This window comes from Grus americana, chromosome 1 (genome assembly GCF_028858705.1).
Source record: "Grus americana isolate bGruAme1 chromosome 1, bGruAme1.mat, whole genome shotgun sequence".
NCBI lineage: Eukaryota > Metazoa > Chordata > Aves > Gruiformes > Gruidae > Grus > Grus americana.
In genome coordinates, this window is record NC_072852.1 from 183649114 (window position 1) to 183672952 (window position 23839).

A 23839-nucleotide genomic window follows, 5' to 3' on the forward strand; every position below is an offset into this window, starting at 1 on the left:
AAAATAAGTACTCCCAGAAGCATAACTGAGACTCAAGAAATAATAGCTTAATTTTAATGGAATATAGCCCATAACATATAAGAGAGTAAACAAATAACTTACAAAGCATAAAAATATGCATATCTGTTCATATTAGGTATAGTTTAACTTTTGACACTGTTATTTTTCTTCAGTCAGTATATACTGGATTGGACACAAGACAGACATTAACTTAAGAAAAAATAATAAGAAAAAAAATCCTTTTCAGATGTATCTGTTTGTTTTAGTAAGCTTTTTACATGTTAAGTTTTCCTTATTGTCAGTTTTATACTGCCATCATTTTTCATTGTCAGTTTTGGATATTTTCATTATTTATTACAAACATTGATCAGCTATTACAAAGTCATAATACATGTCTACATTTGTGGTTTTTTTTTTTTTAATTCTGCAAAAGTCTTGCAAGTATAACTTTCAGGTTATGCAGATTTCATGACCTGGATTCAGAAAAATATCTAAAATATCTGCATAGCTCCTTCTGCTTAAATATTTATATAATGATTTATAACATACAGTCATCTAAAATCCTGTGATATTAACTGATGGTAAAAGAAATTTGTATTTTTAACTATGTATAAATTCTAAGCACAAATGTATTTTTTATCAGTTGTATATGTAAAGTAATATTCATTATTGTTTTCTGAGTTAACTCTAACTATCCTGTCATAAAATGTGAGTTCCACTGCAACTCAGATCTATATACTTCTGTAGAAAAGCTAAGAAAAATAAGTAGAAACAAATTCTTATCTGGCTCTAGAATGATTTTTTGAGGAAAGAAACAAGTCACCATATATTATAATTTTTTTTTTATGATTAATTTTACGCCCTTCTAAAAACTGCACTACAAGGAGTCATATACCTTCATGGACTACATTCACAGGCTTTTCCAGATCTTATAGCCCACCTCTATATTCTTTTCACAAAATAATGGCTTTTTAAATAATTAATAAACAGCATTCTTATTGGCATTTAAGTTACAAGTGATTTTTGTTCCTGTTTACTGAAAACAGGCAAAACCAGTAGAACTTTATATACATATTGTTTGTTGCCCTCTTTCTATACGTTAGTTTGTATTTTCACTAACAAGTCTATAAAAAGGTGCAGCGAGGTACAGAGGGTGCAGGGTGATGTGGAAAAGAGAAATTTCAAAAAACACAGAACAGGGCAGCAGAGTGTCCACCCCAAGTGTATGCACATAGATAAGGAAGTACTTTATGGGTAAATATGGGAAGTGGATTCCCTCGGGGATTCCCTTGTGGGATTCCCTTATAGGATGAGTATTATGGGGCAAGTTCTGCTATCTTCTTCTCCCAACAAGGGAAGGTGCAATGCTGGACCTCAAGGTTACAAACAGGAAAGATCTGGTGTGAGATGTAAAGGCTAGGGGCAGCTTTGGCTGCAGGGATCACGAGATGGTGGACTTCAGGATCCTCAAAGGAAGAAACTGGGCAAAAAGCAGGATCACAACCCTAGACTTTAGGATACCAAACTTTGGTCTTCTCAGAAGAATCCCATGGGAGACTACCCCAGAGAGAAGAGTTGTTAAGAAGAGCTGGCTGATTTTCAAGGTTCGCCTCCTCCAAGCTCAAGAATGGTCAATCCTGATGAGCACAAAAATCAAAGGCAACGGGAGACCTGCATGGATGAACAAGGCGCTCCTGAATAAACCCAGACATAAAAAGGAAGCTTACAAGAGGTGGAAGCAAAGTCAGTTCTCCTGCAAGGGATATAGAGACACTACTTAAGCAATGTAATAAAGACAGGAAAGCCAAAGCCCATCTGGAAACTGGTGAGGTACATGAAGGGCAACAAGGAGGGCTTCTACAGGTGCATCAATAGTAAAAGCAAGACAAGAAAAAATGTGGGCCCACTGCTGCATGGAGCAGGGGTCCTGGTGATAAAATACACAGAAAAGGCCAAAGTATTCAGTGCATTTTTTCCTTCAGTCTTTACTATTAAGATCGGCCTTTGGGAATACCATGCCTCCAAGACTGGTGGGAAAGTGTAGCATAAAAGCTTTACCCATGGAGGAGGAGGATCAGGTTAGGGAAAGAGATTTTCCAACTTCAGCCAACCTGTGATTCTGTGATTCTAACAAATATATACCTTCCTTTTTTTATTTTGTACTGTTAAAACTTCGATAAATAATTTTGTTGTGGTTATACTATCCTGAGGGAGAAGAAAAAGCTTTCCTAAAGCCTCTAACAGTTTCAGCCATCAGTTTCTATCCTAGACATGTCAAAGCGTATGTATATGTACAATGATTTCTTCTCTAATTAAGTTCTTAAAAGTTACTTGGTTGAGTTACAGCATCCATTTATAAATAATGAAATAGGAAATATCTTTTCCTATGTATGGTACACACTGAGAATGCAGTGCTTTGCACTTGCTTGTGGTGTGCTATTTGCTGTAATTTGAGATGGATTGAGACAACCATCAAGAGGTCATGCCAGCACAAAAGAAATAAAACTATTATTATTATTATTATTATTATTGTTATTGTTATTATTTTTCACTTTTAGTGAAAGTAGAATACCTGTTATTGGTTGATATTTTTTCTTCCTTTTCTGGGATCATGAGGTAGTGTTTGGGTTTTTTTGTTTTGTTTTTGTTGGGTTTTTTTTTAACTAACTACAACTTTCACAAAGATAAAGATTGACCAGTGAGACAAATATAGTAATGACTAAATCTTGACAGGAAAAAAAACTGGGCTATTTTTACTATCTGATTTTCAGGCCCAAATTTCCTAAGGTACAGAAGGAAGGATAATATAGATAAAACACAAGGGAAAAAAGAAAGGTTTCATTTTTACTGCATTCAGTAAAAAAACCATGATCCTATAAGAATTCTACTTTCCTTTTCTGATTGAAGATGTTCATCTATGAGTTAATATTTACCAACCTCTAATTTATTCAGATGAAAATTAGGCATAATTCATCCCACCTAAACATGGAAATCTGTAGTGAAAATATATTTGCAGACCCCCTTTGTCACAAATGGAGGGTAATTTTTTTAAGCCTTGAGTCATCTCACTGATTTTGGGATGTCTAATTTAAGATGAAATTAATTTCACCCTAGAAGTGCCTATTAAGTAATTTTAACTACCGCTGTTAACTGCCTCTGTTAACTAAAAAATTACTGACCATGTTACTGGTGTACATACAATTACAATACAAACATTCATAGTTAAAAAGTTGTATTCCAATCCCACTTTCAATCAGATTAATCTTGCCCATTCAACCAGAAATGAAAGTAGGATACTAATTTGTTAGAGCTGAATCTAGAAATAGAGATGGTTTTCTGCGTCCCAAAGTAAATGTTACAGCTTTTAAACCACTTTTCAAGTGTGAATATGGTTTTTTCCAGGGAACTTGGAAAGGAACGAAGCTTAAATGTTTCTGCAGTCAATAGGGTTTACTGTTTAAGCCTGGGCTTTTCTTGCTTACATTGCCAATTTTAGATTGTTTCTAGCAATAAGCAATGCACTCTGATGCTTAGTTTTACCTGCCACATTCTAAGGGAAAGGGAGAATCCTCACAAAGGGTTCTGAGTTCAGCTGCAGAACAGAGTTTTCTTTAAGTGACTATTATTTTATCTAAAGACTAGTTAAAAACTGAGCAGGGCAAGTTCTGTCCTTTTGTGTACATAACCCTTAAGAAACCTACCTGGGAACTACAGAGGCAAATATAGTATAGATCAAACTGCAAAGCAGAATTGATAGACTAAACCTACCAAGTTGCCTGCCCAGATTTCTGCGCTTTTTTTTGTGGAGGGGAAAAAAAAAAAAAGAAAAAAAGAAAAAAAAAATGCATGCTAGCTGACAGAAAGTAAATTGCATGATCCTGATACAATGCAAGTTCATAAGTTTTTCCTCATTATTGTCGGTAAGAGCAAGCCAGTGCTTTGAGAATGGCTGAGGTTGGATTAGAAAGAGGTGAAACATTGAAAGAATACAAACAAGCCTTTGAATTGCAGAGAAGCATCAAGCCAGGCTGCCTGTGCCTTCAGGAGAAAAAAATAAATTGTTTTAAAAGTTGATCCAAAGTCTCTTCTTTGTTGGCAACTTTGCAACAATAGTAGTTCATGACCTTGGGACCAGAAGAGTTAACTGTTTTCATCCCTCCATTGTTGGTCTGCCTGTATGACAGCCTGTTCACTTGTGATTTGCTCAGTGTGCCGGTGCGTGCACTCAGCGCTTTGATTCACCACGCTGCTATTACAAACCACTTTGACAGTGGCTGAACTCCAGGCGGCATGTTCATTTCGGCTGGCATTGCTGTTCTTTAAAGGCTTTCGTAACGTTAGCCTTAACCTGGTAACTCCTATCCCCTTTTTAAGTCCTGTACTTATGGGTGCCTCCATTTAATACATCCTCTGTTTAAAGCTACCTTAATTCTACATTAATTCTTAACTTGTTTCATGAGTATTTCAGCTCCTAGAAAGAGCAGCTTTCTAATGAAATATTCCCTATTTTGGTGGTGGTGGAGGTTGTTCTCAAAAGTCACTGTAAGCTAATGGTATCCTGTATTGCTCATAAGCAGCAAGGTTTTAGTAGTGGGAGATCTGCAGAAGTAGCTTCTGTGAGATGTGGCCAGCAGCTGCCCTGTTCTGGACACAGCCAGTTCCAGGCAATTCCAGTCAGGTCTGCATCAGACCCACCACTGACCACATCTGAGCCCATCAGCAAACTGGTGGTATCTTCCAGAAAGCATAATTGAGAAAGGGCAAAACCCTGAGAAAAAAGGGAACAAAATGGCCAGAGCAGTAGGAGGTGCTCCATGGCAGAGCAGGTAACACCCCCAAAGAGCCTGCGGTCCGTGGGTAACCCACACGAGAGCAGGTACTTCCCCAGGAGGACTGCAGCCCATGGAGGACCCACAGCAGTGCAGAGGAAACAAGTAAGAAGGCAGGAGCAGCAGAAGAAAAGACAAAGGAATGAGGACGAGGCGCAGCAGAAAGAAACCACTATGCCATGATCACAGCCTCCTGCAGTGTCTATCACCTCACCAAAGGACGGAGCACTGAGCACAGGCTGTGCGATAACAAGGAGAGTGGAGAGGAGGAACAGGGGAGGAGAGATGCCAGGAGTGAAGTTGAGCCTGGGAAAGGGGAAGGAAAAATTATTTGCCTGTTTGTTTAACTATTTGTCTTGTTTTCCAATACCTGAATCGGGGGGTGTGGGGGGGAATGTGTGTTGGTTCTTTGCCTTTTGGTGGCTTTTTTCATTAATTGGCAATAAATTAAATTCCCCATGTCAAGTCTGTTTTGCCCATGACATATCCAACTCATGATCTGTGTGGCAAGTGGTCTAGAACTTGATCTTGTTTCTTCCTACATGCATTAAAACACCCCAAACATATAGTGGACCCTCCATTGGACTATCAGGAAAAAGAATAAAATGAATGCTCTATCCCAATATGGTGGTTAATGTTGTTAGCAGTGTTATCACTCATATCAGAGTAGGTATTTTTCTGCATGGGACAGTCCCTGAAAAAAATTAGTGGTCTTAATAGATATATCCTATGCTGATGTTTTGTTTGTTTTGGACTTTTTTTCTCAGTGAAGAGAGTAATGAAATGCTCAAAAGTTTTCTGGGGAAAAAAAAGTCAGAAATTAAATTAATAATTGCATTTGAGGCAATAAAACTTACTTGGTAAATATTTCAAGAGTCAATCCACTGTCTCTACCTTTGATACTTTTGAAATCTGAACGTATATCAAAGTGATATGTGAGGAATCAATTCTAATTTAATCTCCTTCTGTCTGTAGACTGTCTATTGAGAAATCTGCAATTAAACCTGTAGCTGCAGGAAAAGTTTTGCATGTAGAGAAAAACAAGTTTGTTTTGTTTTGGATTTTGGTTTTTTGTTTGTTTGGTTGGTTGGTTTTTAGGGGGGGGTTGTTGGGGGTTTTTTGTTTGTTTGTTTGTTTGTTTGTTTTCAAATGAGTGTGTATAAAAGACAACAAGAAAGTCTAATTTGGCTAATTTCCAAAAATGGAAGACAGTAATGTGTGTCTTAGCATTCAGTACATGACAAAAAGTCTATAATATCTCCTCAGATTCTCTCGCTGCCCCTACCGCTCTCACCACCTAGATAGAGCTATTAAGAGATTGTCAGCCAATAACATGCCAAGAAGCTAGTGCAAGACTGAAAAATCTATGGACACATATTAAAGAATTTGTCATTTATACAATACTTCTCTTTAGTTCAGAGATAGCTACATGGGCATTGCTATTTGCAATCTAATGCCAGTATAGGTGCCCTAGAGTATGCAACACAGCAGTATGGTCGAAGATGATAAGGGACCTTCCAAATGTGGGAGGCCAACATCGTTCTGAGGCAACAGCTGGCATCCAGGCAGCTAAAACAGACACCTGTGTTCAGGCAACTGAATCTTAGACTGATGTCTCCTCTGTATGTAAATGACATACTAGCCTGGGGAAAGGAGCTTAACCAGCACAGTATTGTAATACTAATGTGCCACAATATAATGACAAGTGAACTCCTAATCACAGCTGCATAGGAAATAGTTCTCTGCCCACTGAGAGGTACTGAAACGAGAAACAAAAAACAAACAAACAAACAAAAAAGTGGCAACAAAAAAGAATATCTTGCCCTAAAATGAGATGAGAAAACCTTGTGTCTGAATCTTGAAACATTCTGGTTGAGGGATTTAAAATCTTTTTTTATCTTTTACCTCTTCTATGAGAAAGAATGGATTAAAAAAAAAAAAAAGGAACTTATCATTTTAAAGGTCATAATGAGATGGGAAAATTTTGAACCTGAAGAGACATATCATTTTTTCACTGCTCCAGACCTGTAATGAGTGGTATTCTTTTAGAATCATAGATTAACATTAATATTTTCATTTGAATTATGGATTAATTTCTGAAGTGAAGCACTGATGTTGTGTTCAGGATGAAGTTTGGTTCACATATTTGAGCAATCTTATAGAACATGAATGATATAATTAAACCTAATGCTCATCTACTATGCTTTTCAGTTCATTGGATCAAACTGGAGCTAGTCTAAAGAAGATCATCTGAAATGCATACAGTATGGATGTTGGAAGCTCAACACCAAATGCCTCCACTGTACATATAGCTTTAGTTGAGCCAAACCAATTGCTGATGTAGATGTAACCACGTGGACTGTATTTCTGCTGGTTGTCCCTGCATCCTTTTCGGTTAGGTGCGTTCCTCTCTGGGTTGGATGAAGAGTAAAATACCAAGGTAGTTATGAAGAGACAGCCTCAAATTTCAGAGGTTTCTGCTGTTCCTATTCCCTAAATCTTCCCTTGGGTGCTGGTGGAGGGAAGTTTATTTAAAAAAAACAGACAAACAAACAAACAAATGAACAAGCAAACAAAAAGTGTAGTTCATAAAATCCTTCAATCTTTCAACTCCTGAGTTGTTGTCCTGATGTCATATTAGTTGGGAGAGGTAGTTTAGGTCTACAAAGGTTAAAAGGCCTAGGGCCAAGCTTGCCATCATTTCTCTGCCTGTGGACCATTTCTCTCTTTTGGGAATGAGCCATCAATGACAATTATGCTGTCACAGATCACAAGCTAATAACGTGCTGGCACATCTTTGGATTCCTCAGTACCATACTATTTAGATGCCACACCTCCTCATGTTACCTTTTTTGGGGGGGTCTAGGTCATAGCGTTACTTTTGCTGCAAATCAGGCTTTTAGACTGCGGTCCCTGCAAGACCATACCCCTTACATTTACTGTAAACTCCTTTGCAATCCTTAGTCTGGTGTCTGCGGCTCTGCCGACAACAGTTTCTTCGGGAGCAGCCAGCCATTGCAAAGCACAAATATCTTTATTTAAAACTTAAGTATGACAGAAGGAAGCATATTATAAAAACTAAACAGCACAAACACGTGACTACTAGTTAATACCCATCTAACTGCAGAGTCTAGCAGAATCTTAAAGAGAGTGTGTGACTCCAATCCAGATTAGGAGAGGTTGTCTCTATATTCCTGTTTCTGACACATTTTGCTGTCAGGCTTCCTAAGCCAGCAAAGCTGTTCCCTTCAGGAAGTAAAAAATTAAAAAGAGCTCAGAATTTATACAAACAGTATTGTGAATAGGCTTGTGATTTTTGTTCCTGAACCCTCAGGGATACTGTAGTACCTGGCAATTATTATAAATCCTCTAGAAAACACAGATCATATAAAAATATTGAAACTTCAGCTGTCGGATGCCCTGTGCTGTGCATTTACAGTGTTTAACTTGAAACATCTGCTGCAGATCCCTATATCAGGAATGCAGGTTGTTTCGCAGTGCAGTTCACACCACCTAAAAAGAGCGTAAGAGGTTAGTGAATTGTGAGGCTTAATGTTAGATATTACAAATACCTCCTCTCCCCTCTGTCAACAGTATTTATTTGAAAATAAATTTGAAAGTTTTCTTGTTTCCAAATGAGTAAATTTGTGCTGTTTGATGTCATAAGTTTGTTTTTTTTTTACAAAAAAACCCCCAACCCCCCAAAACAAAAAAAAACCCTCTTAAAAAATTAATTGGAATATATTCATCCACTTGCTTTTTTGATTAGTATGGAGGTTAAATTTTGAAGCATAATGAGAGTTCTTTTGAAAGCCAAAGGGCAGCATGGTATTATCAACAGCTAGGTCTTCTTTTATAAAACTGCTTTCATACTTTGCTGAATTTTTTCCCCTTAAATGAAAGAAAAATAGATTGTTTTGTGAAGAAGGGAAAAAAGGAAGGACTGCGAAGAAACTGCGTACTATTGATCCTGTTAGTGATCAGTGAAGAGGTGGTGTTTACCCCAAATGTGATTGTCAAACAGAAGTGGAGAAAGGAGAAACAGTTACATAAGTGATATGAACTGATTCTTGCAATGCCAAAATAATCACCCCCACCCCCACCATAAATGTTGTGCCCCGCATCATCTCCTAATATTACTCTTATTTCTCTCAGGGAATAGGAGGCTTTCTGACATATGAATTCATGTAATGACCAATATTTTGGAGGACTTGTACAGGTTACTTCATTTGATGAAAGCTGGTTAGAAATGCCAAGTATTAGTATTATTACTGCAAGAAAAAGATATGCTAAATATATGCTCTTCGAAAAGGAACATGAAATACTCCTCTGTTTCTCCAGCCCAGAAAAGTGTTGAGGGTTTTTTTGTTTTGTTTTATTTTCTTTGTGGGATTTTTGTTTATTTATTGGTTTGGTTTCCTTTTTTAAAATTCCCTTAGAGCTTAATCCCATTAGTTCTACACTATAATTTAGTGGGGTTTACAGCACTAAAGTTTTATTACTTTGTATTTGTCAATATTACATTTAATTCCCTCTGTGACAACATATTTACAAATCAAATCTAAATCCCTTTTAAGTTTTGCTGTCTGTATGGCCTTCATTCATCATCTTTCATTTTTTCATCCTCAGAAAATGTAACTAGACTGCAGTTGTTCTTTGTGTTTGTTGATGGTATTTCTAAATTAAAGCACATACGTGCACAGCAGACTTTAAAGCACTAGCCCCTGTAGACCCGAAATAACGCTTTCTCTGGTTTGACATAGCTTCTTTCACAGGAACTATCTATAGCCACTGCTCTGCTATTTTTCAACCTGTTCTGTATCTCTGCCCATGCCCTGCCCTGAATCCTTGCTTCATCTTGGAGATTAAGCAGGAACTTGTCATGTGGAATGTTACAAAAGGCTTTCTGAAAATCCAGATATATCATGTCATCTGCTGTGCCCTTAGCAACCCTGTCAGTACCCCTTTGTGTAAATTCTTCTCCCCAAAAATGCAACAAACAAAAACAGTGAGAAAATTATTAAAAGCACAATTAATAGCTCTTTATTTACAGACAACCGTTTATGTAGGACACGCACTTTGCTGGAAAGTTACCTTGCAAACACTCTACTTTGCATTTACCCTAACTATCCCCACTAATACTAGTGATGACAGTAATAGTAATAATAATAATAATAATAATAATAATTCAGTGCTTCTTATCTACTGCCTTACAGTGTCTAAACTGTTCAATAACTCCAGAAAAGCCCTATTTGCAACGGTAGTCCAATTAAATACATATAAATGTATTCAAATGCTTAATTGGTTGGCAACTTAGTGAGTGTTCGTAAAACATGGCTGCTCCTTAATCAGAAGACAAAAATGAGCTGTCATATACTGTTATCTACTTGCTGTTTGAAAACCAAAGCTCTGAGGCAAAGAGGATGCCTTTCTTTTATTACCATGCCCCAACTCAGAATGAGCAAGGAAGAGAGACAGAGCAGATAATGGCCCCCATTCATGAATGCAAAAGGCTATTTCTGAGCAGTTATTGCATTGTTTATGCCAGCAAAAATTGCATAACTCCTATTCTCTATACAAATTACATGTTTTCTATGCTTCATTGGACATTTTACATAGAACATAAATGGAGCTTTTGCAATAGGTGGCACAAAGACTGCTATCAGAGCCTGTCTCAGCCTCATTATTAGGGCTGGATGAAACATTTGGCTTTCTTCAGGTTTTCAGCAAAGTCAACAGAATCCAAAATTCCCTTTATGGTTTCTCTTTTTATTTCCTTTCTGTTCCTAGTTTCCTGAGTTTTTTTTAATGAGATGAAAATGGAGTTTTTCCAACCAAAGCTGTTCTAATTGCTTTAAGACACAGATCAGAGCTTAATGCGATCCACTAAATGTTGCCAGCCTGGGACAGGCAGAGGGCTTCATGTGCTGACTGCACAGCAGGACTGCCTGGCCAAGGAAAAGGTCACGCAGTTGCACAAAGCCAAAACACAGCACAACAAAACTTGTCAGCTGCGCTGCTGCTGTGAACATGGGGAGGTCATGTGAAAGGAACTTCCATTTCTCAGTCCCAGCGCTGCTAAAGTGGTACCCATTCACCTCCGCATGTTGCTATAGATTAACCTTTGGAAAGCAGCTTTGGACTGGGTTTTTTGGTGCCTGATTTGAGCCTGAAGTTCAAAAGAGCTGGCTACCCTCTACAACTGAATTTGAAGACAGCAGTGAGTTCTGCTCTTGGAAATTGTGCTCAATGCATGTACAGGGCTCAGCTGAGGTTACATTTGAACGAAAGGGCACGTATTTTGTACACTTTATTACGGCAACAGAGCTGGATTAATCCTGACTGTGCAGTTTCTGTTAAAAGAGAGGGATTTACAACACTATTACTACCTCTCATTATAATTACTGCATAGAAGTAATTATTTATGTATAAAGAAGCTTCTACATATAGAAACATTTCTACCTGTGAGATTGCCCGTATGCATAAACAGATTAATTTTGCTGTATTCCATTGTTTATTTCTTTTGCAAGCAGACTACATAACATTTATGCCAAACCTTTTTTCCCAACATTTGATTCAGAGTGGATGCATATTTGTCAGTTTGATCAGCCTCTCTCTTTTCCCTTGTTGATAGTTAGACATGAAAATATTGCTGTTAGGTCCCATAGCTCTCTTTACAATTATTCCCTGAATAACTAATACTTAAAAACTCTTACAACTGAAGCAGTTTCTAAACAAGGAGATTTGCCAAAGTAGCGGCAGAAGTCAAGATGGATGCCATAAATTGTGTCTATTACATCTAAATCCTCCTTTTCACCTACTAATCAGAGATAGTACTGCCCAACCAGGAGCAAGACTTTAATTCTGTCTCAAGTCAAAAAGTACCTCTTCTCTCTCTTTCTAGTATTCAGCTCAAGGAAACTGCATTCTAAAGCACAGAAATTACCCATTAAAGTTATTTTTATTATTAGCTTTTGCTTGCTTGGGTGGGGTATGTGCCACGTTATTAGCTACTGTGAATCGGCCTCAGCCTCTTTGGTGCCTTCTCCAGAATTATTACTTTGGAATCACTACATTTCATTCACTGATGAGGTAAAAAGAACCTAATTATTCTGACAATTTTATCTAAGGCTTGCAGATTTTATGTACTGAGTGTATAAAAAATAACTTCTTGATGAATAATGCTCCAGGAGTACATTTTTGTAACCATCATCTGGAATGGTCCTTTTTACACGCAGATATGCAGTTCTTCCAGTGGATGATAAATGCTAAATTTGCTTTACTTCGGATATCACTATCCCAATATACCTACATATAGATAAATATACATATATATAAATTTTAATTGAGATATAGCAACTTCTCTACAGAACTGTGAATACCATTGAGACAACTACTAAAGCTTTATACCTTTCTCTCATTAGCCATGTGGTTCCTGTCTTATGAGTCTCAGTCCTTCAGTTGAAATTGTGGGTAGCTTTTACTGTTGACACGTAAGAACCAAGAAGCAATGCAAAATAAAACCCAGAAATGCTTTATTAGTGGGTTAATATAAAGTACCTACTCAAACAATGCATGAAAAATAAAACAACTTTAAAAAAATAAGTTTGCAAAGTCAAACTTTTAAAGGGGGGGAGTGCTGGTGAATACAGTTGGACTCAGTGACCTTAAAGGTCTTTTCTAACCTAAATGATTCTATGACTCTATGATTCTACGACTGTTAAAGTTTTGCCGAATCTGGTAGCACGATGGAGGGGAGGCTGCTACAGCTCTCTGTTCCCAAGCCCAGCCAGTAGCAAGGCTGAGCGTGCATTCCCTAAAGGCACACACGTGAGCATTGGTAATACACACTGCAAGCCACACAGAACAATACAGACAGAAATGTGCAAACACAGATAGCACAAACAATTGCCTAATCTTATCCCCCTCTCTGCCCGTTCAGAATAAGGGTCTGTTAGTGGGAAACAGTGTGCAGACGTACAAAGTGGATAAATAGTGTGCAGATGTACAAAGTGGATCCTTCCGGTAGCATGGACTTATGCGCCAAGGGCAGGAACTGGCCCTAGAATCTTGCTTTCCCCACTTGCTGGCACCCCCCAAAGCCAGCAGTGCCCCTCTAGCTCCTGGTAGCTCAGAACCCCTCACACTCACACACACACACACACACACACACATTTGCGTGCACACACACTTGCACGAGCGCTGCAACTAACTGTTTTATGTTAGAAATAGCTAGAAATGCAATTTGGTAATAAGACAGGACAGACTGCACTGATCACTCACAGGGCATGGCCAGACAACATGAAAATCTGTCTCTTCCCGCACCTTTGGTTCTTCCCCTAAACATCCCATAATAAGTCTTATATAATCCCAAGGTGATCTTCCCTGGCGTCCCATAATAAGTTTCATACCCCTAGGCAATGTCCCTCCATAAGCCTGTGAGGTGAGGCAAAAAGCATCTCCCATTGACCGATCTTGATGTGTCTCACCCGATGCTCACGGGGCTGCTGCTGTCCCTTGGCAGCCCTGGGAGCAGCTGGGGCTGGGGCTTGTTTCTCCGATCAGCTTATTGGGGTTCCTCTGTGCTCCTTTATGTTTACTTTAATCAAGTAACCAAAAATGTATAACCAAACACATTCTTTTCTTTCAAAGGATAGAAAATCAGGATAGAATTTGGTTTAAATGTAGGAGCTTTCAGTTCTTTGAATCCACAAGACCACTCTGGAGAGGATCCACATAATTTTAGTCAACTTTTGCCACTCTCCTTCAGCCCCCTCATTTTCCCTTGTGTTAACTGGAGAGCGGTAGAGTCCCCCAAGGGATGAAGATGACGTAACTGAGACCCCCACTATTCTCTGAGGATGATTAATCTCCGAGACTAAGATTAGCTCCCCCCCTGCCCTTTACTGTCTCAAAACTATCCTCTCTATTTTCTTGTTACCACCTGCCTAATTAGTTGTGTGTCCTGTATTAATGACACAGAATCTTTTTCAAGTGTTAAATACAAGAGGGTCAGGCAGCAAGCCTGAGTGTGGGATTCCTGCACCTCCATTCCACTTAATTGCTACCCAGCTCCTGGCTTCTTTCTTTCTTCTCTTTAGGTCAATCCGGGACAATACTGCATTAGAAGAGTTTAGCCCCAAACAGGTGGTGCCAGTGGCCTTTATACTAGGGTTTAGTGCCCAGCTTTCTTTCATTTATCAGGATAGAATACAGTTAGTGAACAAGAAGTATGTGACCACGTCATGATAGGGAGTATCTATTTAATTTGTTTGTTTCTAATTTATATGTTTTGGTGGTTTAAAAAAAGGAATGACTAGGTCACATGAAAACCTCTAACAATGAAAACTACTCCTTCCCTTTAGGACTACTGAGTCTGCTTGGAAGGGAAAAGCTTCGAGGACATTATAAGGGTTGTGTGAGGGAAGGATGAGAAGCAAGGCTAGAGCACAGCAATGAGACTCAGACAACACTGACAGGGGCTGGAAGCTGATGGAAGCAAGTCTCCACTGTAACAGAAAGTCTTCCTAAAACTAGAAAGGCTTGCACTGATTTTGCTGCAACTCCTGTATTCATAAGGTTAACTGAAACCAAGTGTAAAAACAAGGAACCATCTTCTAAGAATGCATGGGAATAGAGGGGGGTTGTCATAAGCATTTCTTATTTCACTTCTGTCATTCTGTATTTGAAGGGTAAATATTATGATATATATTCCAAGAAAAAAAATGGCTTTCTATTGTGAAAGTCTTTCCAGGTTTAGGGGGTTTTTTGTTTGTTTGTGGTTTTTTTGTTTGTTTGGTTTTTTAAGTAAATGCTCTGTAAGTAAAATACACTGACAATTCCATACTTAGTTTCAAACATAAGATGGAAGACTGAGTTCCTTGCCGAGGACCAAAGTGAGGATGTGCAGGTAGCAACAACATGGGTATCTATGTGACTGTTAAAGAGAGAGAATAGAGGAGAAAGCTGCAGAAGAAAGGATCATAAATTAAACATTAAGCCACTATAAAATTACCAGAGATAAAGAGGACACAATGGGAAGCTGAACTGACCAGATGGTCTGAAGATTGAAGATTATTTTCGACTTCTGTTTTCATCTTTGATATTCATGGAAGCAGAGAAAAGGAGACATACCATGAGTGCAGTCTCAAGAAATCAATAACTGTATCAACTTTCACTAAAAGGTAAATATTTTGGTTTTTACAATGAAGCTGATAAAATAAAATTCATAAAACTTGAATTCTATTTTAATTATATTATTGGGGGTTTTTATTAGAAACTGCTAAATCATTTAGTATTTTAATAGCTTCATTTTTTACTTTATGTATACTGTATAAAAGTCATACTCACTTTTGCCTTGAAAAGGTCTTGACAAACATGGATGATACATTATTTTACATTTATTGTGACATAACCACTTATTACTGGAAACATACAATTATATTAATACAGACTTTTACAAATCAATTAAAAATAATAATCCATTTCTTTGTATTCCTCATATTTTATTACAGCTTGTGAATAAAGTGGGTTACAAAACAGAAATGGTGGTGTGAGTGGGGGGGAAGAAGAGGCATAAATGGAAATAGATCCTGATTTGAGCTACTGCCACCAGAAATAGCATTAAGTTCACTTCAACATCAATTTAAATACAATTAAATAAAAGTGGGTTACAAGAAAGACAAAATAAGGAAATGTGAAAAAAAAAAAATCTTGGCTTCATCATCTTGCTGCCTTCAAATTTTTGCTATTAATAAAGAAGTAGTAGAGGTAATGAGTGAAGTTTTCCCCTCATTATCTACATGAGAACTAGATGTCTATGCTTCTATTATAATTAATAGAGACTTAGGGCAGGATTCAGCTACATAAACATGGGTATATACTGCCATCTCAGATGCGAATACACCTAAATGGAGCTGGCAGGTTAGAGACAAAACTTGGGGAAGATCTGCAGCCTTTTGGAGATCAGCAGCTAGACCTTGGGCATGATGCCTTGTCTGTCTTACGTTTTGGTACCTGAAGCTTGCTGAAGTGACTGCTGTAGTTACAGCTGCAGAGATATTGGGCAAATCCTGATCCCAGAACATTGAATGCTAGTTGCCAAAAACCAGCTGTCTATTGTGATTTCAGGTACTCTAATATATTGAAGACATCTGGGTTACCATCCAGGACACAGGACTTACAGGAGGCCTATTCCCTTGGCAAGTGACAGTTAGAGGCCAGGCAAGCATCTCAAATAGGTGAATATATTTAGGGAAACTTAGTAAGGCCAAAATATCTCATTTTCGGTTTAGTGTGATGTGTAAGAAATATCCAGTGATAAGTAAATGAAATGGATCTAAGGATAATGGCATTCATATAACGGTGTGTATGTGCATACGCACGTGTGGATGTGGATGTGCACATAGTGTATGCATTTGTGTTACATAAGGATTTCTCTCAACAGAGAATTCTCTTCCTGCAACCTGTATTGTTAGCTATTTTAGGGCTATTTCCTCTACTGAGCACCCAAAGGGAAATGAATTTCTCTGTCACCAATGTGGGTATAAGCTGTCTTGTCAATCTGAATGCACTGTCCTGTGATACCCTGGAGTTAGGGTACCTCAGAGTTGCTTTTTTGGTAGGTCTACAACACAGTTTTAATGCTATCTTTCCTCTCTCTACTAGGTTTATGAATTCTACTAGGTTTATGAATTTTCTACTAGGTAAATGAAATTTATTTCATTTCCAAATTGTATTAGCATTTTAATCCAAGAAACTCAGGTTTCTGTAATTACTTGGGAAAAATTAATAGGACGTGAACATTTGTAAACAGGATTCAGAATCTCTAAATTCCAAGTTCAGACTTGTGGCAATTTGGGATCCTTCTCTCAGACACAGATTAAGTTGTCTTGTCCCTGGGCTCTGGATTATTGCTGGAGAAGCCTAAAATTGATTTATACTGCCATTCTGGATCACAGAGTTCCTTATATGCCTAAACAGAAGCGCTCAGACATCTTTAGATAAATCTTTAGCTAAGCAGTTAGATGCTTGATGTTTTATCTAAGCTCCATCATGATTCAAAGAGAGACTGAGGAAGCACGTGAATTCTAATTCCCTGGTGAGAATCCCTTTATTGACAACTTTTGAGTCACCTTGTGAACATATTCCTTCGTTTCAGCTGTTTCAACGTGCCAAGTAGGTACCTAAAAATAGTCTGAATCTTAGCATTTGATTTAAATGCTCAAATGAAGTTTTAATACATCCTACAAATCTCCTTTAAAAATCTGATCCCACTTCTCCCTTTCATATCTGATAGAGTCTTCAAAGTGCCTGTGTCCTCCTCATTCTCTTTGAAGATGGTTTGGTAGGAAAACCTGGTTTTCTTTTTTTTTTTTTGCTTTCCTCCATTATCCTAACCCATCTCACACTTTCAGGGTTGTGAGTTTTAAGGACAAAATTCTGTTCTATATTTATATTTTAAATGCAAAACAGGATACTGTGTACCAGAAGGAACTCACAAATGTGGAGCTAATTTGCGCTTGTCCAAAATGTGCATGTCTGCACATAAATGCAATAACCCTCAAATAACAGTTACCAAGCAGGTACATGTAACACGCAGGAGGATTTTTTAACCAAATTGCCAATACTCCTATAAGGATATGTCAGAGTCTTTCATTAAAAAAGATATTTTGTCCATATATGTGTTATCAAAATTTGGGTTTGTTCACTGAAATGGGAATTCCATGTTTCTGTGTTCTTTATGGATATAATTGTGTAGCCATTGTTAGAAAATATAGAACCCATAGGCCTGAAAATGCTAGTCTGAATGGCAAGTATCTTAACCTCTGTATACTTATTTTCTGTCAAAATAATGGATTAATGTCTGAATTGTGTGGAACAGGATATTATTCACCAGCTGGACATCTCTCTTACAAACAGAATATGTCTGCATAGATAATTTACACACTGCAAGATGAAACTAGCATCCCATCACAAATTTTAATTCTCATTAAAATCATTGTGCTAGAGATGGAGAAATGTTGTGCTGTTTCTGTTTTCTAGTTTTTGGGTTTTTTGTTGGCATTTTGTTGTTTTATTTTTCCCCCATTACATTCTTGTACACTTAAAAAAATAATTCAGGTTATTTCCATGCAAATTATACTTTTCCAGGATTCATTAAATGCTCTTTGCTGAGACCATAACTGGACTGTCTTCTCTCAAATTACCTATGCAGAATATTGAAAGGGTCAAAACATTGCAGCATGCTACTGTATTTCACAGAATAGAAAAGCATGCAGATTGCTCTTGTTTCTCATTCTTTTAATAAGGGATTGTAACAAGAAAAGAAAATGGCTGAAAACGGTTTTGTTCCCATGTGTCAAATACCATAATTAGAATAAGAAATGCTACAAATTAACCCATTCTCATTAGAGTCACTATATTATAATTTCATGGTCCTCTTCTGATGCTGTACTCTTGCTAAGCACATTTACATCTCATCAGTGAACACAAGCAGCAGATCTGCTGGCGGTGAATGCTTGATTCACTCCAATTTATGTCTTCTTTTCAGCTGGGGAATCCATTGTGTGAGCTAATAGCAGGTTTCCCATTTGAAATGACTGCAGATCTCTTCACATTTGGATACAGTGCAAGCATTGTCATAATTTTTTTTTTAATGTGTCACATAATTGTCGCATTACACTATGTGCAAGCAGAAGAAAGGGAATTTTCAACACTAAATGAAACACAAAGCTCACAAAACTATGCTTTGCTCTCAGTGATGGGGCGGGGGGAGGACAGGAACCCTTTTCTCTTAAGCTAAGTAGCGAGTATAGCTGCAATCTTTGTGATCACCTGCATAACAGACTGAACAACGTCACCATCACCTACCCTACTTCTGCAAGGCTGGTTGTCAAAAAAAGAGGATTTTATTAAAACAATAAAGTGGACAAATGGATCCTCTTATAGGGTGTTTCAATTGCCATGTCCCTAGTACCTGACTGACTTGGGGACATACCTGAAGCATAATTTCCATGAACTTCTCACAAAATTTTCGTAGTATTGCTAGTGCTAATACAGCGCTGTACAAGCAAAAATTGAACTTGAGTGCTTGTCTTATCTTATGTAACGATATTAGGTTGTTTTCCTGACGCCAGGCGCGTAGAGAGAAAAAGCTGTATTTGAGGTGTTTTGCTTGTTCTCTTGTGCTTGGTCTGACAGGTAGAGAAAGAACAACCTACTGAAATCTAAGGGAGGTTTGCTGTTGATGTTAATGGCATAGGATTTCATCAAAAAGATTTTGTCCTACAAGACAGAAGTGCTACATGCATTACCTTTGTAAGACCTTGGAGATTGACACAGGAGATGCATGATCAGTGACTCAAAACATGGGGTTATTTCACCTGTCCTTAATCATTAGTGCTTGGATTCACTTAATCTAACTTTAGACATTTCCAATACGAATGTTGACATCTGGGGCAGGATTCAGTTGCCTAAACATAGGAATTTAGTGCCACTTGAGGTTTTCTAGGATATTGAAGTCATACACAGGCCACCTAGGTAGGGCATAGAACTTAAGACGACCCATACAGTCTGGTACCACAGCTGAGCATCAGGTCTGATATAAAAGTAGAAAAGTACAAAAAAATGTCACTATATGCCTACATTCAAATGACTGAGTATCACCCTTAACCTATCTCTTTGGATGTTCTAGGGTCAATTCAGTTGTCTATACATTGATGTATTTGAGGCGCTCTGTTGTATCCTACGTAACCTCCATCACTCATGCCAAAGGTCATGAGTATTCTGCATGTATTGTATCATATGTGTTTAAATTCATGAATATGTCCTGGATACCTTAAAGCTCTCAATGGAACCATTTCTTACTTTGCTAGTTAAATCTAGCTATTATAATAATCAATGAGAAAAATACTTACTTCCAAGTCATGATTCTTCTCATCAGTTTTAGATGTTTACCTTTGTATAAAATGACTATTACCCTGTAACTCTTTGTGGTTTTTTATTTTCCTTTTTTTCTTTTTTTCTTTTTCTAAAGCCAAATTTAGAAGATGCAGGATTCTCAGCTATGAAGATTGACATGTCTCCTTGCCTTGCTTTTCCTTTCCTTGCATTTCCGTGCCTTAGTTTTCCATATATCTGAGAGCTCAGTAATTCAGTAATTCCATAGTAATGTGCAAGGCACATTAATGACTGGCATGAAAGGAAGATTAGGGGTGAGAATCTGCCCTTACTTATGCCAACACAATTACAAGAACATATGAGTCACAAAACTGAAGGTTATTCTATTCCATGATCCTATCTTTCAAAAGACTACAGTAGATAACTATAGATAACTACTTCTCCAGCTTCTGACGTTAAGCTGTTTGGGATATACCGAGACTGTAGTTGCATTTGGATTACTGTGGATTTAATCCCTTGATCAGTAAATTTGAATTTGTCTGTTTCCTTATGGAACCTTTGTACTTTCAACCTGCTTCGTATTTGAGTTCCGTGGTTTAAACTACTAATTACAGGAAAAAGAATGCTATCATTCACTTTATGATTTATAGAACTATACCATACCCATTTTGATTGTGCTTTCTAATGATGAAAAGTAATTTTTAACCCTTTCTCATATAGAAGTCCCATACGTCTTATCATCTTTATCACCTTTCAATATACATTTTGTCATTCTGCCTTTTTTTAAAGGTAAGAAAACCATGATATGAAGTAGTGTAACAACTGAAAGAAATACCATAAAGCTTTTGTGGAATTTCACCAGGACATTTGAGAGGACCACTGGACATGTGACTATATTTGTACTTGTCCAGTGAAGACAGCAAATTAGTGTCAACATTAGTAGTGTGTGTCCAGCTGCAATATGAACTGTTGGAACCTGAGGTAAGGACCTAATTCTGTAATCATTGAAGTAATTTTCAGCACTTCCATTAACTTCAGTGTTTCAGACTTGTTTTTTGAGATGCTAAGCCCCTTTTATGTGCATCGCTGAACAGCAATTTTCAGTTACCACTGACCCGAGTTAGATTTCAGTGGGTAACCTCTGAGTGAAAGGCTCTCTGCTGCATTTCAATACCCTGAGCAATCCAGCCCCTTGTTGTTTTTTATTTTTAATGTTAATATTAAAAAAAAGCCAAAAAAGAACAATCTGTCATGGATGTGCATGATAATTGACATAATAGACCCTAACGGCTACTTCGGAGCATAATAGACCATGACAGCTCCATTGGAGCTTACTCAGAGATTGAGATAAAAAGTTTTATGACTGTAACATACTTTCACACTTACCATATTTTACTATATTTTAAATAAAAAACCAAAATCTAGACAAAAATATCATTCATGTATATACAGTATTATTTTTCATTTAAATATCAGGCTGCTACACACACACACACACAAAAAAAAAAAAAAAATCAGTATCTTAAAAGAAATGGCAAGCAAAGATTTAACTGAAAGCCTTCCCAGACTTTACCTGTTCAGAATGACAGAGTACTTTGTGGTCTTCTCACTTGTCTAACCTGGCTAGGTGAATGAGATATGGCATTATGGTAATTGCAAGTTAATATCAAAATTATTGTACATGGTAGCCATAGAAGAAGAGAATGTAGAACCCCCAAAGTTTGTCTTAGCACTTTGGTAGCTGACCAAACTGGTAGTAAAATTTGGTTTCACAACATAATGGAGAGAGAGGTGAAAACTAAATCATGAACAGAGTGGGTCATTTTCCAATGGTTCTAAAAGCAGGTTTGGGCAATTGTCAAAAATGACAGGAAAGTGAAAAACTCAAAGCATTATTCAATCTTCCACCAGGAAAAGGAAAAAAATTCCCCATCATTAGTAAAAGGATGGCTTTCTGTAGGTTGTTCATTTCCTAAAAGGCAAAAACAGATGCAGGTTTACTGGTCTGGAAGTGGTTGCAGCGGGTAGCAAGTGTGTGACAAATATTTGTGATTTTTTTTTCTCTTTTTTGTCAATGTTTTATCTTTTGGATACAATTATCTTTGTGGCAATGTCATGTTTTGCACCCTAATACCTCAAAACTCTGAAGAAAAAAAAAAAAAACCCAGATAAAAACACTCACGGCCTTGATTATTTGCTTACATAATGAATTTCATTTTTTCTTTAATTTTTGTCTCATTTTTGAGGGTTCTAAGTCACTATTTTGAGTGCTTAGAAATGGCATACAGTAAGGAAACATGGCTGAGTGATGGAGTGCAAGTGAGAAAGCTTGATCATCAGACTTTTGCTTATCAGCAGTGTTTACTGTTGTCTCACATTTGACTTGAGCCTCAAGGCCTGCGATGATGTTCCATTACACTCCAAGGGTCCATGGGCTCCACTCCATGAACAAAGAACCCAGGTACATTTGCTTCAGTGAAACAGTGCTCTGGGACAGCTGTACCCCTTCTTGTAATAGAGATAGCTGAGTCAGAGCTTGGTTACCATGTGTTATTCCTTCTGAATGTACACCAAGTACAGAAAACATATTTTAAGAAAGCAGAAGCTTCAGATCTAGGACAAACTGAGATTCTGCTGCTGGGCAAATCTTGTAACAGAATGTGATACATCTCCTCTAAGTTAACATTGAAGATTTTAGTATCCCACCTCAGTATTTTGGAATTTCTCTGGAGTCAAAAGAAAGTTATCAGAACCCCCAGAGACATCTCACTTATTTGAGACCCCTCCTTTGGCTTGGGAATGCAGTTTCTCTCCATCAAGTAGAGAGGAGCTCTTAATTGCCATCTTCCACTTGGTGACTGAAATTTATCTCCTCACTGACTAAAGAGGAAGCATGGTTGAAAGATTAAACAAGTTGCAGAGCTTTTAGAAAACTTCAGAGAGATTATTCCCTTTATGGAGACAGACATCCTGAATTGCCTTCCCAGGACTCCTGGCAGTTTTTGATATAGCCTATAGGAAGCCATTTTCAGCAGGAAATATCTTCGCTATTTCGCACGTAAGGAAAGCACAACTTCAACAGGAGGGCTCATGTTCAGGCTGCGAACACCAGGCTGCGTGTTAGGCACTGCTGAGCTCCAGAGTAGGACGGAAGTTCAGACATATCTCTCCAATTAACTTGTCCTTCTTGTTTGTTTCATAAACAACTGGGAGGCTTAAAGTACACTTAAATAAATTTAAAAATAAGCTGTGTGTTTCATACAGCATTCTGAATCAACCAGCTGCAGCCAAGAAAACTCAGAGAAACCTGAGTTACATTGTTAAAAATGGGCAGTCTCCCAACCGGCTACCTGCATTTATCAGCATATAAAAATACTACTACTTATCTACATAATAGAGGTATTTATTATTAGACTTTGTGAAGGGCTTTTATATACTCTAAAATAGTCTGATAGGAATGGTAGACATGCTAATGTGAATTACTACTGCAATCATTTGTGAAGAAGGGGAATATTTTCTTGTATTACTTTTCTCTGGTTAATTTGGGGCCTACAGGAAAGATGGTGAGGGACTGTTTATCAGGAAGTGTAGTGACAGGACAGGGGGTAATGGGTTTAAGCTGAAAGAGGGTAGATTTAGATTAGATGTTAGAAAGAAATTCTTTACTGTGCGAGTGGTGAAGCACTGGAACAGGTTGCCCAGAGAGTGTGGAGGCCCCCATCCCTGGAAGTGTTCAAGGCCAGTTTGGATGGGGCTTTGGGCAACGTGGTCTAGTGGAGGGTGTCCCTGCCCGTGACAGGGGGGGGTTGGAACTAGATGATCTTTGAGGTCCCTTCCAACCCAAACCTTTCTATGATTCTATGATTCTATGAATTTGGGATCGAATAATTCTAACACTGGCAGTAGGAAAGGCAGGAGTCATGGAAAAATGTCTGACAGAACTAATGTCGCAGGCAACTGAATTGTTGAAGAAGATTTCCAGAGATCACTTTTTTTGGAAGAAAGAGGAAGTAAAAAAATAAATATAGCTAAGAACCTCATAGGGACACCAGGATAGGTTTGTCAACCAATGACCAACAAGCTTACTACATATGTCTCAGTGAAATATG